Below are 14,282 nucleotides of genomic sequence, written 5' to 3' on the forward strand. Positions count from 1 at the left end.
AGATCTGTGTAAGCTTTAAAGCTTGTCTCTCTTACCAGCAGAATTTGGTCCAATAAACAATATTATCTTACTCACCTTGTCTCTCTATGGTTCTCTTTGACTTAAAGAGGAAAGGGGGGACTTCCCAGTGATGATGATGAATACATTTGACCTCTCTTTCACTCACAGGTACACTCACTCACTACAAGTACAACAGGCAGGGCCGGCTTTAGGCCTAATCCACCAATTCCCCCGAATCGGGCCCCGCACCTAAGAGGGCCCCGCGCCCAGTGAGAATCCCTTCCCCGGCTAGAGGCACCTTTTTAATTTTTACACACCTGGTGGCACTCCGGGTCTTCAGCGGCACTTCGGCAGCGGGTCCTTCTCTTGCTCTGGGTCTTCAGTGGCACTTCGGCGGCTGGTCCTTCAGTGCCGCCAAAGACCTGGAGCGAGTGAAATACCCGCCACCGAAGTGCCGCCGAAGACTCGGAACACTGCCCAGTGAGTACAAGCCCCACATGTTTTTTTACTTTTTTTTTTTAAGTCATCCCTGCCAGGGCCCCATTGAAACTGTTCAAATTGGGCCCCGCACTTCCTAAAGCCAGCCCTGACAACAGAGGTTCAGATTTCAATAGGAATTGATGAAGGCAACTAGTAGTGTGAAAGAATGTAATTTGAAACTGTGATCCATTAAGTGAAGAACCATAGCATGAAAGGGGGGCAGCAATATATGAATTTGCCACAGTGGCAGTTAGATTTTAAAACTGAAATCCAACATATTAGACTCCAACAGGATAACTCCTTTTATTGAGTCCAGGAAGTGTTATCGTACTACTTTAATCCTAGGTTCGTTTCAAGTCAACTTTTAACTTAAACAGTATTTCTCACATTGCGATACTTGCTTATTGTTAACCAACCAATAATTTAGTAACTCACCCAGAACCACAATATTTACTCAACAGTTTATCACCTACAGAAGCTTTAGTGACTCCACATGACTTTGCATTTTCCTTTAGGTTTATAACAGAATTGGCTAGATTGGTCTTGGTCACCATGGCTTAAATGACTGTGCTCTTAAATGACACAAAGAAGAATGATGGCTTTTTATGGATATGCAAAAAATAGAAAGCTTTTCCAAATGTTAGCCAGCTAGGAATTTTTACCAGGCAGTTAACAATAAACTCTCTAGGGTCCCCATCCATACAAAATGTCTACAACTTTATGGGATGTACAGAGCCCCAGGAGGTTAGGGATCCAAACATCAACAGACTACTCAGTTCAGCAGAGTGTTTTGTATATTTTAAATAAACCCTTTGCAATGCTGTGGAAAGAAGATCCTGATCACTATAGATTTTGAGGTTCAAGGGTTGAATCTCTGGCTCATGGACAGCCCCTTTGCTGCATTTCTCTTCACATGGATATTCGGAGAGATAAAGGTATAGAAATACCTCAGCCAGTGAAGTGTCCAATAGCTAAATGCTAGCAAACATTTGACCAACTAGATCCTAGAAGAACCTTCTTTTCTATTAGAATACCTGAGGTCTCTGATGGCAACCATCTTTCTTGCCCACTGTTCTGACCATGACCAGTCCCAGCGCAAAGCCCTTCATTGCCTTTTCCTCACCCACCAAATTAAAATTCAGCTTCTTGTCCTCACTTGAAAATCCTGATACAACCTGGTTCCCATTTACAACAGCTCCATTCCTGTCTCCTATGGCTCCAGTTGAGCTACCCAACTCTACATCCCATCTAAGGCGTTCTCTCCCACACCTTCTTCTCTGATGTCCCCTTCTCCTGGGACTTCCTTCCTGACCCAGCGCACCATGCCACCACCTTCTCCTCTGTCAGATTCTTCCTCAAGCTGTGCCTTTCCCAGCTAGCCTACAATTCCTAATGCCTTTCAGGACAGTGCTCACCATCCCCTCCTGGCGCCCTTTTCAGATAGCTACAGAGAAAAAAAACATCATGGACCTGAAAGACCATGTACCCAATTCCATTCCTCATTCACATGGCTTTTCTAGCCCAGTATCCTGTCTTCGGACTATGGCCAATGTTGGGTGCTTCAGAGGGAATGAACAGAACACGTAATCATCAAGTGATCCATCCCCGTAGCCCATTCCCAGTTTCTGGCAAACAGAATAGCTGGATGGATCATTCCTTCAGCAGACTGGGTGTTACAATAAATTCCATAAAAGTTAAGGAATGCACTGTATGAACTAAGTATCAGAGGGGTAGCCGTGTTAGTCTGGATCTGTAAAAGCAGCAAAGAATCCTGTGATACCTTATAGACTAACAGACGTTTTGGAGCATGAGCTTTCGTGGGTGAATACCCACTTCGTCGGATGCATGTAGTGGAAATTTCCAGGGGCAGGTATATATATGCAAGCGAGAAGCATGCTAGAGATAATGAGGTTAGTTCAATCAGGGAGGATGAGGCCCTGTTCTAGCAGTTGAGGTGTGAAAACCGAGGGAGGAGAAACTGATTTTGTAGTTGGCAAGCCATTCACAGTCTTTGTTTAATCCTGAGCTGATGGTGTCAAATTTGCAGATAAACTGAAGCTCAGCAGTTTCTCTTTGAAGTCTGGTCCTGAAGTTCTTTTGCTGCAATATGGCCACCTTAAGATCTGCTATTGAGTGGCCAGGGAGTTTGAAGTGTTCTCCTATAGGTTTTTGTATATTGCCATTCTAATATCTGATTTGTGTCCATTTATCCTTTTCCGTAGAGACTGTCCAGTTTGGCCAATGTACATAGCAGAGGGGCATTGCTGGCCTATGATGGCATATATTACATTGGTGGACGTGCAGGTGAATGAACTGGTGATGGTGTGGCTGATCTGGTTAGGTCCTGTGATGGTATCGCTGGTGTTGATATGTGGGCAGAGTTGGCATCGAGGTTTGTTGCATGGATTGGTTCCTGAGCTAGAGTTACTATGGTGCTGTGTGCAGTTACTGGTGAGAATATGCTTCAGGTTGGCAGGTTGTCTGTGGGCGAGGACTGGCCTGCCACCCAAGGCCTGTGAAAGTGTGGGATCATTGTCCAGGATGGGTTGTAGATCCCTGATGATGCGTTGGAGGGGTTTTAGCTGGGGACTGTATGTGATGGCCAGTGGAGTCCTGTTGGTTTCTTTCTTGTGTTTGTCTTGCAGCAGGAGGCTTCTGGGTACACGTCTGACTCTGTTGATCTGTTTCCTTATTTTGCCAACCTGAAGCATATTCTCACCAGTAACTGCACACCATACCATAGTAACTCTAGCTCAGGAACCAATCCATGCAACAAACCTCGATGCCAACTCTGCCCACATATCAACACCAGCGACACCATCACAGGACCTAACCTGATCAGCCACACCATCACCGGTTCATTCATCTGCACGTCCACCAATGTAATATACGCCATCATAGGCCAGCAATGCCCCTCTGCTATGTACATTGGCCAAACTGGACAATCTCTACAGAAAAGGGTAAATGGACACAAATCAGATATTAGGAATGGCAATATACAAAAATCTGTAGGAGAACACTTCAACCTCCCTGGCCACACAATCGCAGATCTTAAGGTGGCCATACTGCAGCAAAAAAACTTCAGGACCAGACTTCAGAGAGAAACTGCTGAGCTTCAGTTCATCTGCAGATTTGACACCATCAGCTCAGGATTAAACAAAGACTGTGAATGGCTTGCCAACTACAAAATCAGTTTCTCCTCCCTTGGTTTTCACACCTCAACTGCTAGAACAGGCCTCATCCTCCCTGATTGAACTAACCTCGTTATCTCTAGCTTGCTTGCATATATATACCTGCCCCTGGAAATTTCCACTACATGCATCTGACGAAGTGGGTATTCACCCACGAAAGCTCATGCTCCAAAACGTCTGTTAGACTATAAGGTGCCTCAGGATTCTTTGCTGCTTTTGTATAAACTAAATACATTTTGAGACAGGCCAAGTTTTTGGACAGGCTGTTTCAAGCTAATTAAAATAAGATCTGCTTTAATCAGAGCAAGGAATGTAAAAAATTAATTTAGTGTCTAAAGCTTTCAGTCAGCTGTGTGTGTGGTACAGCACAAATGTGTTTAATACAAATAGCATCTTTATCAGATATTGACTGTTTTTGTGTGTTCTTATCAGATGGCTCTTCAGATTGCTCTAAACTTTCTTGCCTTCATGTCACCAATGCTCTTTTTGAGCTTTGCACTGAGATCAATTCATAGGACTTATCTTTACTGATTTTCTAAAACCTTTTATCTTGTAAACATTGTTGACTACTCTAAATTAGTTTAAGCTGCATGTTACTGTAGTTGCTGGTCAAGATTCCAAGTATTAATCATAACCTAATAAGTACTTTGAGTTTTGCTCTGCAGGACTCAGAATGCAGATTGCACCATGTGTGTACATGATTCATGCAAGCTAAGTCAGCAGAAACCCTGAAAGGCTAAGATAGTTGTGTAACACAGTCCTGCTATTATACAAGTTCAAAATTCTCAGAAGAAATTGAATATGAAAAGTGGAAGTCAGTAACCACCACTAATAATGAAAGACTATTCACACATCTACTGATTTTTTTTGCTTAATACTCTGCTAACAAAGAATTAGGACACCAGCCCTTCCCTCACCCCCTCACTCTCAGGATGTGTTTGAGTCATAGTCAAGAGCTTCTAGCATTTTTAACTTAGTTTTTTTTTCCTACACATCTCTAGGGCCAGTTCTTTTGGCAAGGGCAAGAGAATGCTTCAGAAAGCAGAACAGGCTCCTCAGGGTAGGTTTTGACTGCTCTAGCTTCAATCAGATAAAACATGATGTTTTCCTGCTGTGGCAAACTGCCTCTGAGCACATCATCAGGGCAGATTTGTCAAACCATTGTGACAGGTCACCTTTTTCTGCACACTTTTGGATATCATCAGCTTCTACTAGCAGCAAGTTATGTGGCAGTATCCACCCTTTTCTCTAGGACGTTACCCTGGATAAGGTTTAGGGCCTGTGCACAGGATGGCAGCCCTATACACGGTTGCCTCTCTGCCCTGCACACTACAAGCAAGGTGGCCAACCCGCCAGGAATGTCCTGCAGTCTTCAGGAATTAAAGATTAATCTTTAATTAAAGATTATGTCATGTGATGAAACCTCCAGGAATACGTCCAGCCAAAATTGGCAACCCTACTACAAGCCATAGCAGGGGAAGCTCCTGAAAACATGGACAGAGCCACAGTAGAAGTGTAGGGCCTATGCATAGACAGTGTTGGCCTACCACAGATCCCAGAGGGGTTTGGCATGTTTGGTAAACTCCATTCCTTCCTCCCTCCCTCCCCCGCCCAAGTGGGATAATGCAGTGGAATCTCCAGGAGGAAATCCTGACTGAGATTTCCTCACAAAACTAGTCCTCTCCCCATGGCTTTTAACACAGGAGGGGACAAACTAGGTCTTGGGGTTTGTCTAGAGCAGTGGTTCTCAACCTATTTATTACTGTGGGCCCACAAAGTGTTAGCTGGGCTGCAGGTAGAGAATCACAGTGCCCCCCACCTAGCACACACCCCGACACACAAATCCCTATCCTCAGAGCCCTCTGCCCAGAGACCCCTCCAAAGAGTGGGGCCAGGAACAGAGAGCTGGGTGTGAGGTGCGGGGAATGGACCTTGACCCCAGACCCTATTGCATGGGGACCCCCAACCCCCACCGTGCAGGGTTGGGGGACAGTTAAGATCCCAACCCTGGACCCCACTATGTGGAGCCAGGTGGCAGCCAGCTGCCTAGACCTTGACCATGCTGCTCGTGGCTGGGGACAACCAGGACCTCGCACCCCACTGGGACCCCAGACCCTGCTGCATGGGGCCAAGAGGCAGCTGCAGGGAGCCAGGGGGCAGCCAGGACCCCGACCCTGGATCCTGCTGTGTGGGGCCAGGCGGCAACCAGTTTCCTGGACCCACCGGGACCCCAGATTCTGCCTGGCAGAGCCAGAGGATGGCCAGATGCCTGGACCCCGCCGGGACCCCGGAGCCAGCTGCGCAGGGCCTACAGTCCACCCCATGGGGCCAGTGGCAGCCAGCAGCCCGCAGCCGTTAGCACACAGCTGAGCTGGGCCACAGCTGCCTTCATGCCACGGGTTGAGAACACTGGTCTAGAGGCTGAGGGGTGAAATACTTCATATGTAAAGCCCTACTTAACTTGCGATATTGTGGAAATTGTGGATTCAGCAATATTAGGCTTCCACGGCAATTTCAACAGCAGGAGCCCTGCTGTGCACAGGGCTGATAATGGGAGTCCAGCCTTCCCTGGGGCTGAAAGCAGGAACCCCCACTGTCAGCCCCATGTTCCTGCTCTCTTTCCCAGGCAGCCAACAGCAGAAGATTGTGGAAAAATAATAGCGGACTTTATTACCACAAACAATAAATTCCATTATTACTTTTCTGCAATTTTCCACGGCTTACCTGAAACTTAGCTGCAATTGTTTGACAATCATCCCACAATTCAAGTAAGGCCTTATTCATATGGCATTTGGAAATATATCTGTCAGCATTTTCAAAAGATTGTGTGTCCTCCTTCCGTGCAATGCTGTTTTGAAGCTACTGATGCAAAGAGAGGAGAAACTTGAAGTTTGACAGAAGCCTGCAAAGTCCATATTCAGCCCCTACTTCAATAGCAGTCACTGTGTTACTGCAGGTCCCTGCTGGAGAGTGCAAGGGCGAACTCCATGGAAATGCCTTACGCAAAGGGCTCTTCTGGGGGCTTTGTAAGAGGGATGAGAATTGGGCCCTTGCCCATCCCCTCACAGAGTCATGCTTTGTTCATGCTGATGTTCAGAACTTCTTTTACAAGGAGAAACCGTATAAATGAGTAAATCACAGTTAAGATGGCTCATGTCTCAAACACATTCCTTAGGTGATTAAAAGGAAGCTATAATCTGATTGTTGAAGCTTGACTAGACATTTTGTTTGCCCTCCAGCCACACTCAAATAACTTGTAATAACTCTCTGTTTGAGGTTAACCTTATAAAAATCTAGTTTGCTTCCATTTAAAAATGTGTTTCTATTAAAAATAAAGAAAAATCAGCGTCTAGTCCAGGAGTAGGCAACTTATGGCACACAAGCTGATTTTCAGTGGCGCTCACACTGCCCAGGTCCTGGCCACTGGGCCGGGGGGCTCTATATTTTAATTTATGGTAATTTAAAATGAAGCTTCTTAAACATTTTAAAAAACCTTATTTACTTTACATACAACAATAGTTTAGTTATATATTGTAGATTTATAGGAAGAGACCTTCTAAAAACATTAAAATGTATTACTGGCACGCGAAACCTTAAATTAGAGTGAATAAAAGACTCGGCATGTCACTTCTGAAAGGTTGCTGACCCCTGGTCTAGTCAAACCCACAAGATACTACAGAGTATGAGCAACAAATGCTGATTCCCTTCTAAAGCATCAGTTACACAAATATCTGTGCTAAAAATCTTGGTACTGATCCATTTTGAAATCCTGTAATAATAAATAGATCCCACCAATTCTCATTTCTTGCCTGTAGTGGCAGGCAGTTAGCAGCTGCAGGGCATAATGTGTAACAGCACCTGCACAAGACTTCCTGCAAGATTCGATTTCATGCTGCATATTGAGTTACACCTATCTATCCCTTTTCATTTATTTACATTTTTAACTTTCACAGTGACTGACTTGTATAGAAGGAGTCAGGAAAATCTCTCCATGGACAACCCCTTAGGTTGTCCTGTCCCACACTGCAAGCCACAGAATGGGAGTTGAGAGATCCTCACCATCAGCTTCTTGACAGTGCAGCTCCACAGCACCAAGGAGTATGGCAAATGCAGCCTCTAGTGCCCCTCTGAGCTTATAGAAACCAGGGAATAGCTAGGGTATAGTGATACACCACCCACAGCATGCCCCACTTGCCAGGAATATTCCCTGGGAAGTTCATGGCTGCTTTGAGGACCCTTTATGCCATAAGGCAGTGACAAGTACCCTTGAGCCATAGGTCAAATTCAGACAGGTGCAGTAGAGCTGTATCTGCTTATACCAGAATTTGGCCTACACTCCACCTGGTACCAGTAATAGAAATCGGTACCTACTTTCTTCAGTGGCCTACACGTCATCCATGTTACTCCTATCATTTAACCTCCTGTACTCATGCCTTCAGCCTTTCTTCATATGCAGTAGAGCTGATTGGGAATTTTCTGACAAACCAGAATTCAGCTGGAAAATGTCAGTTTGTCAAACCTGAAATGTTTGGTGGCAACCTCTAGGGTTCAATTAAATTTTACTGAATCCCAGTAACTTTCATTGAATCCAATTTCCATCAGAAACCAGGCTGGTTTCCTGGTGGGCTGCCAAAGAACCGGGCTGCCAAAGAGCCAGGCTTCCAGGGTTTGCAGGTCAACACAACCTTGCTATTGATGTGGAGCTGGGAGTCTGGAAACCGTGAGGCTTCTGGGAGCCTTCTCTGCTGCAGAGCTGTGTTGCATAACTCCTGAGTGGGCAGCCCAAGGAGCCAGCTTGCCAGGGAGTCTGGAAACCCTGGATTCCCTGGCCCTGTAGCAGTCCACATTGTGAGGCTTCCTTGGGATCCCTGGCTGCTCTTGGCCGGAATTGTCATGGTCCATGGGAAATTTCAAAACATTTGTTTTTGTTCCAGATCGGACCAAAACCAAATTTCACAATTCTGAAATTTGGCATAAATCAGTTTTGGCCAGCTCTAATATACAATGTAACAGAGCGTGTGGAGGCAATGGGGTGAGAGAGCTGCCCGCAGGAGGCTGCAAGCCTGAAGCAGGCTTCCTAAATGAGCCAACCAGAGAGATGGACCTGACCCAAGCAGTGCTTAATTTGTGCCAGGGCTGAGTCCTGGCACCTCTGGGCTTGCTCTGTCAGTTAATTGGTTGAGCCCCAGTACCTCTTTCATTACAAATTAAGCACTGGGTCCAAGGAAGGAACATTAAGCAGTTGATTCCTTAAAAGAGAGCTGAAGCAGTTCTTAGGGACAGAAGGGGACGGATGCTGGAAAGCTGCAAGGGAAGCAGCTTGGACAAGGCAGCTGCAAGCTGGTAAGAGAGATTCTGAAGAAACCCTTTTTGCTCACCCAGGCTCTGAGGAAAGAACCATGCTCTGGGCCAGATTTTTGAGATAGAGTGCTTGGGGCATCTCCCTTCTGAAGTTTGTCTGGGGACTCCTCCCCTGCAGAAAGTAGCCCAGATTGACTGTGTGTTCATGAGACGAACTTTCCTTAAAGCTTCTGGGACTCATTAAAATAAACCACCTCCCAGATCCTTCTGGGAGGGAAGATGATGAGATTGGGAAGGGAGCAGATAGGTCACTCCCTAATGCACAGTAGCACAGCTTTCGATTGCTATTAGTCTCTTTCCCTCCTTCCTGTAGTGGGCCAAATCCTGCTCTCAGTTACATCACTGAGGATCTGGAGTAACTGCTGAAGTTCCAGTCATCTGAAGTCAATGACAAATTCAGGCTCAGTGTTATCAGGTGCAGCTCCACTGGCTTCCATAGTGTTTGCATTTGCTTACCCTGGAACTCCTGGGGCCTGTCTCCAGCCTAACACACTTTATTTCTCCAGGGCTGGAGAAAGTGACTTATGTTTGCAGTGTGAGCTGTGTGATTTCCTCACAGAGCGTGTACTTTAGCCACTGCTCAGCTTGGCTTTCATTGCAAAGAGCCTGATAACAGCTGTGATGGAGACAGAGAGCAGTGTTATCTTTCTTAAAACCTTCAGCAGTATGGTCATTGGGTCCAGTTCACTCAATAGAAAGGGGGTGCCAAGTCAGCATAAAGGCTGCTGTCCTGCTATTACATTCACTGGGACTGCTGCAAATGACTACACCACTTGAGGGACAATGGTGAATAAGGCCCTAATATTTTGGCCTTGGCCCGTGTCCAGAGGGAATTAGGCACCTAAACCCCAGATTTAGGTGCCTAAATCCCTGTTTTAGGAAGCACAAAACCTCTCTGCTAGGCTGCCACCTAACCCTGAAGCTGCCCAAATTCACTGGTTACCTAACATTTTGCAGTAAAAGTCATCTAGGTACCTAAGTGAAGCACTTCAATCTCTCCTGCTGAAGCCATTCCACTTTGTGTAAATACTTAAATAGCTACTGGGCCAGCGAGGGTCTCTCTCTATAGCCTGTTTGGTGGGGCACTGTAGGCCTGGCTTGACATGAGAATTCGACGGGGCTGAGGACTCATTTCTTGGGAGACAGGATTAGGGAGGTAAATTGCTCCACAGGCTGGAAACAGACTGTCTCTACTAGCTCCAAAAAAGGGGACCACCCAGGGAGCCATTTACAATGGACAAGAAAACTGTGGAATGTAAGATGAGTTAACGGTAAGTAGTACATGGTCACGTCATGCTGTGCAGAGATTGGTTCCCACAAATGCAGGTGGCTCTTATCTAGCATGCTGGCTTTTGTGGATCTCATTCTTAGGCATCTCTTTCTCTCCATTCATCCCAAGTTTTGTGGGTTTTATCATTGTTGCAGTGATTGTCTAGGAACCTAAAAGCCAGGTGTTGCAACTCCCAAGTTCCTTTGTTGAGCTGGGCCCTAGTCTATACTAGAGAAGAGCACCAACTTAACAAAACTGATGTACAAGTGCAGACACTTAAGTCAATCTAACTCTTGCTCATATCAGTTCAGCATAAGTCTAAATCAGTGTAAAAGGGGTTTGCAACAGTTTAACTAGACTGATTTTGAAATGAATTCAGTTAAGACAGCACTTTTCTAGTATAGACAAGGCCATTTTGAGGCTGTCATTAGAATTCCTGCCTGAGTTTTGTCTGGGCAAGATAATTTTTGCAAGAGGTTAATGTGATGCTGTATGGATTATGGGAAACATTGTTGATACCAATATTAAAAAAGTGCAAGGAATGTGACCAGATATGCCATGTAAGGTATCTGTTAAAATGTTATGATTTGCCAAGTATGATGGCCTTGTTTATATGTTTATGTCACCTTTGTATTGTGAGTTATACATATGTATGGCATATTTGTATTTCAAAACTTGTGTTGTGTTTCTGGGTAACACCCCCAGCAGACTGGCATCAGCCCGGCCTAGCCTGTTTTATGGCCCATCAAGGGTCATCAGCTGTACAATGAACCCATTGAAAGGAGCCAGGGGATACACCTTACGAGCCAGGAAGTCATGCAGGGGCATGCCTATGGCAGAAACCCTAAGGCTTTTCCATGCTATGTGCTGTGAAGCTTATGTTTGGGACACAGGAAGCACAAGCCACATGGCAAAAGGAATATATGGGCCGCTGTATTATCTCCATTTTGTCTCAAATCCTGTTTCTTACATCTGGAGTATCTTTTCTACAAACGAAGCTCTGAACAAAGGACTGAATGACCCATCAAGCTGTGGATGTGTTTCAGAAGGACTTTCAAGCCTGCAAACTCACCAATACTGCTAAAAACCTGACATACGGACTCTGAAGTTTCTGTGTGTATCTGAATGCTTGAACAACTCCTTTCTTTTTCTTTATAATAAAGTTTTAGTTTTACACACTAAAGGATTGGCTGGCAGTGTGGTATTTTGGGTAAGATCCAAACTAATATTGACCTGGTAACGTGGCTGACCCTTTGGGATCAGAACATTTTGGTATAGTGAGCAGAGTTTCAAATAACTTCTCAGTGTACTGGACCTAGGAACTGATTGGGAGCCACAGAACTGGAATGCAATAAAGGAGGCTGTGTGATTTCTTTTTTAGCTTCTTGATAACTAGTGTGGGGGGGATTAGGAGCACAGTTTGTGACTGGTTGGTGAGTCTAACTTCAGTGTTAGCCACCAGTTTTGGGAGTATCTGCTCTCCTTTTTGCAGCCTGCCCTGACCTGGGCATCTTCAACGAGGACTACCCTAGGCACACCAGGTCACAGTTAATTCACCAGAAAATCTCTGAATAGTCAATGGTGTGTCCTACCACATTTATGACACTGCAAACGGATGCACTGCCATGAGGAACAGACTTTAATGGAATGATAGTGCAGCAGGAAGACACATGAACGTAAAGATAATCCAGGATCAATCCTAGAATTCTGGGGCAGTCCTAGATGGGCCACTTTGCAGAGCTGCTATAGTGCCTCTTGGAAGGATACGAGAGCTGTTTGTCACATGTTTCCCCACCCTTCCCACCAGAGCTGGGCAACTGAGCTGCACATTTCAATTTCAGATGTAGACTGATGTTGTAGATGAAAAGAGGAAAGGTAAAATGAGGTGCTGCCAAAAGAAAGCAGTATGACAAGCCCTTCCATCCGTAGCACAGCCCTCTGTGGTCCATTCCCTGTACCTGGATGAAGGCCCAGCATACTTTTGGATCGATCCATGCCACGTTAAATCATCTGCCATGCTCCGTGTGGAGGTGTTTTATTATTCCACTCTGCTTGCTGTGATATAAACATACAGGACAAAACTAAAAAGCCCTGTAAGGCTGATAAATAATGGATGGGAACTGTAGTTGTCACTACTCATCACCCTTTGGAGTACAGCAGGAAGTCAATGAAGCACTCACTGGAATTTTTTGTCTGCCCTTAATTTGCAGGCCATGAAAATTTTACATTCAAGCAGCTTAATTCCAAAATCAAACCCACTACTGTGCTAATTATGCTTTATGATTGCTGCTATTGCCAGTTGCAATTCCTAAAGTGCAGGGAGTCCAAAAAAGGCAACTAATTATTACATTTAAATGCAAGAATGATATGCAAAAAGTATTAGCTCATACTTGGTGTTTATTAAACAAGCCTCAAATATGACATATATGTATGTGCCGTTTTATATTTAAACAGGTTATTCCTGTTTCATTGTGGAGATGATATAACACCTTCCTAAAAAGGAGCACTTCTAAGTGGGGAAATGTTATACCTACTATTGTTACCTGTAAGTTGTGACAGCTGAGAATACAGTAACTGAACAATCAGAGGGAAAAACTATTTTTCTCTATTTTTCACCTTCTTTACTTTGTGCAAATACTTTGTATCTAGTGTATTTCCACTGTTTTCCCCGTATAGTCTGTCAGCCAATTTCCCGTTGTTTGTGTGGATCTTTGGCCCGGTGACAGGGGATACTTTAAAACAGAACTAGGACAATACAATTGCAAACTCTCAGACAGTAGCAGGGGGTCTCAGGACAAGCTTAGGATCTGGAACTCCTTTAATGTTTATTTTTTTTAAATGAACAATGTTCTAAGTTGATGGTGATTTGAGACTCTTATAATAGTATCATGATATTTGCCCTGTGAACCAATACATTTCATGTGCGTTGAGGAAAGCAGAAAAAACTTTAAAGGTTTGGTACAGTTTGCACTGGATGAGAATTTCCAGTCAGCTTACAGTAGGGAGCTAAAGAACAGGCCTTCTAGGAGGTTAAACATTTGGTTATTGATTAGAGATAGTGAGTGTGCTAGCATGGTTAAGTGCAGGGGACCAGCAGTCAGGTCTCACAGATTCTGTTTCCAGTTTGTCCACTCATTTGCTGAATGACTTTGGGCAAGTTCTTGAACCTCGGTGCCTCAGTTTCCCCATCTGTAGAGTAGTTGTGAAAACAACTACAGCCCACTGAGTTTGTAAAACACTTTTATCCAAGGTAGATAAAAGGTGCTACGTATGTGAGTGTTATCGTCGGTTACTTCAGAAGATGTTTGTGCTTTTTGATGCAAATTACTATAATATGGGTCACAGATGAAAGAGACGAAAGCTATTTTACTGTTATGACAGCTCTAGATTCTAAAAGAGAGCACTGCAGGTAAAATGTTTCTAGCAGATTTCAAAGGAAATTGCACATCCATGCACCAGTGCAGATTGTATTTAAAGTGTTGAATTAAAGGGAATTATCCTAAGGAAAGAGGGCACGGGAGGTAGAGGCATTGATTTTATATTAGCTACTAACATTGCAGTTAGATATGGCTGACATTTTTCAGATGGAATGTTTTGCCATCAGTAAATGCCTTTTCATCGAAACCAAAACTTCCTGAGGGGACGTCTCAATTTCAATGACATTTTGTTTTTAAAAAATTGGAAAAAAGCATTTCCATAACATTGAATTGTTCCATTTCAACATTCTTCAGATAGTAAGTTTGGGTTTTTCACTTCATAATTACCATCCATTGCAAAATGTATTTATTTTTTTAAAAATTTAAATGTCAAAAATCAAAACAAAACTTTTTGAGTTTATCTAAAATGTTTTTCATTAACCACAAACAATTATTTTAACTTAATTCATGGGAAATTTTTTTTTTCCTATTCGGAACAAAAATAAAATTTGAAATCATGGAATTTTCCACAAAACAGAAATTCCAATTCCCACACAGCTCTAA

The sequence above is a fragment of the Gopherus flavomarginatus genome, chromosome 1 (genome assembly GCF_025201925.1).
Source record: "Gopherus flavomarginatus isolate rGopFla2 chromosome 1, rGopFla2.mat.asm, whole genome shotgun sequence".
Lineage (NCBI taxonomy): Eukaryota > Metazoa > Chordata > Testudines > Testudinidae > Gopherus > Gopherus flavomarginatus.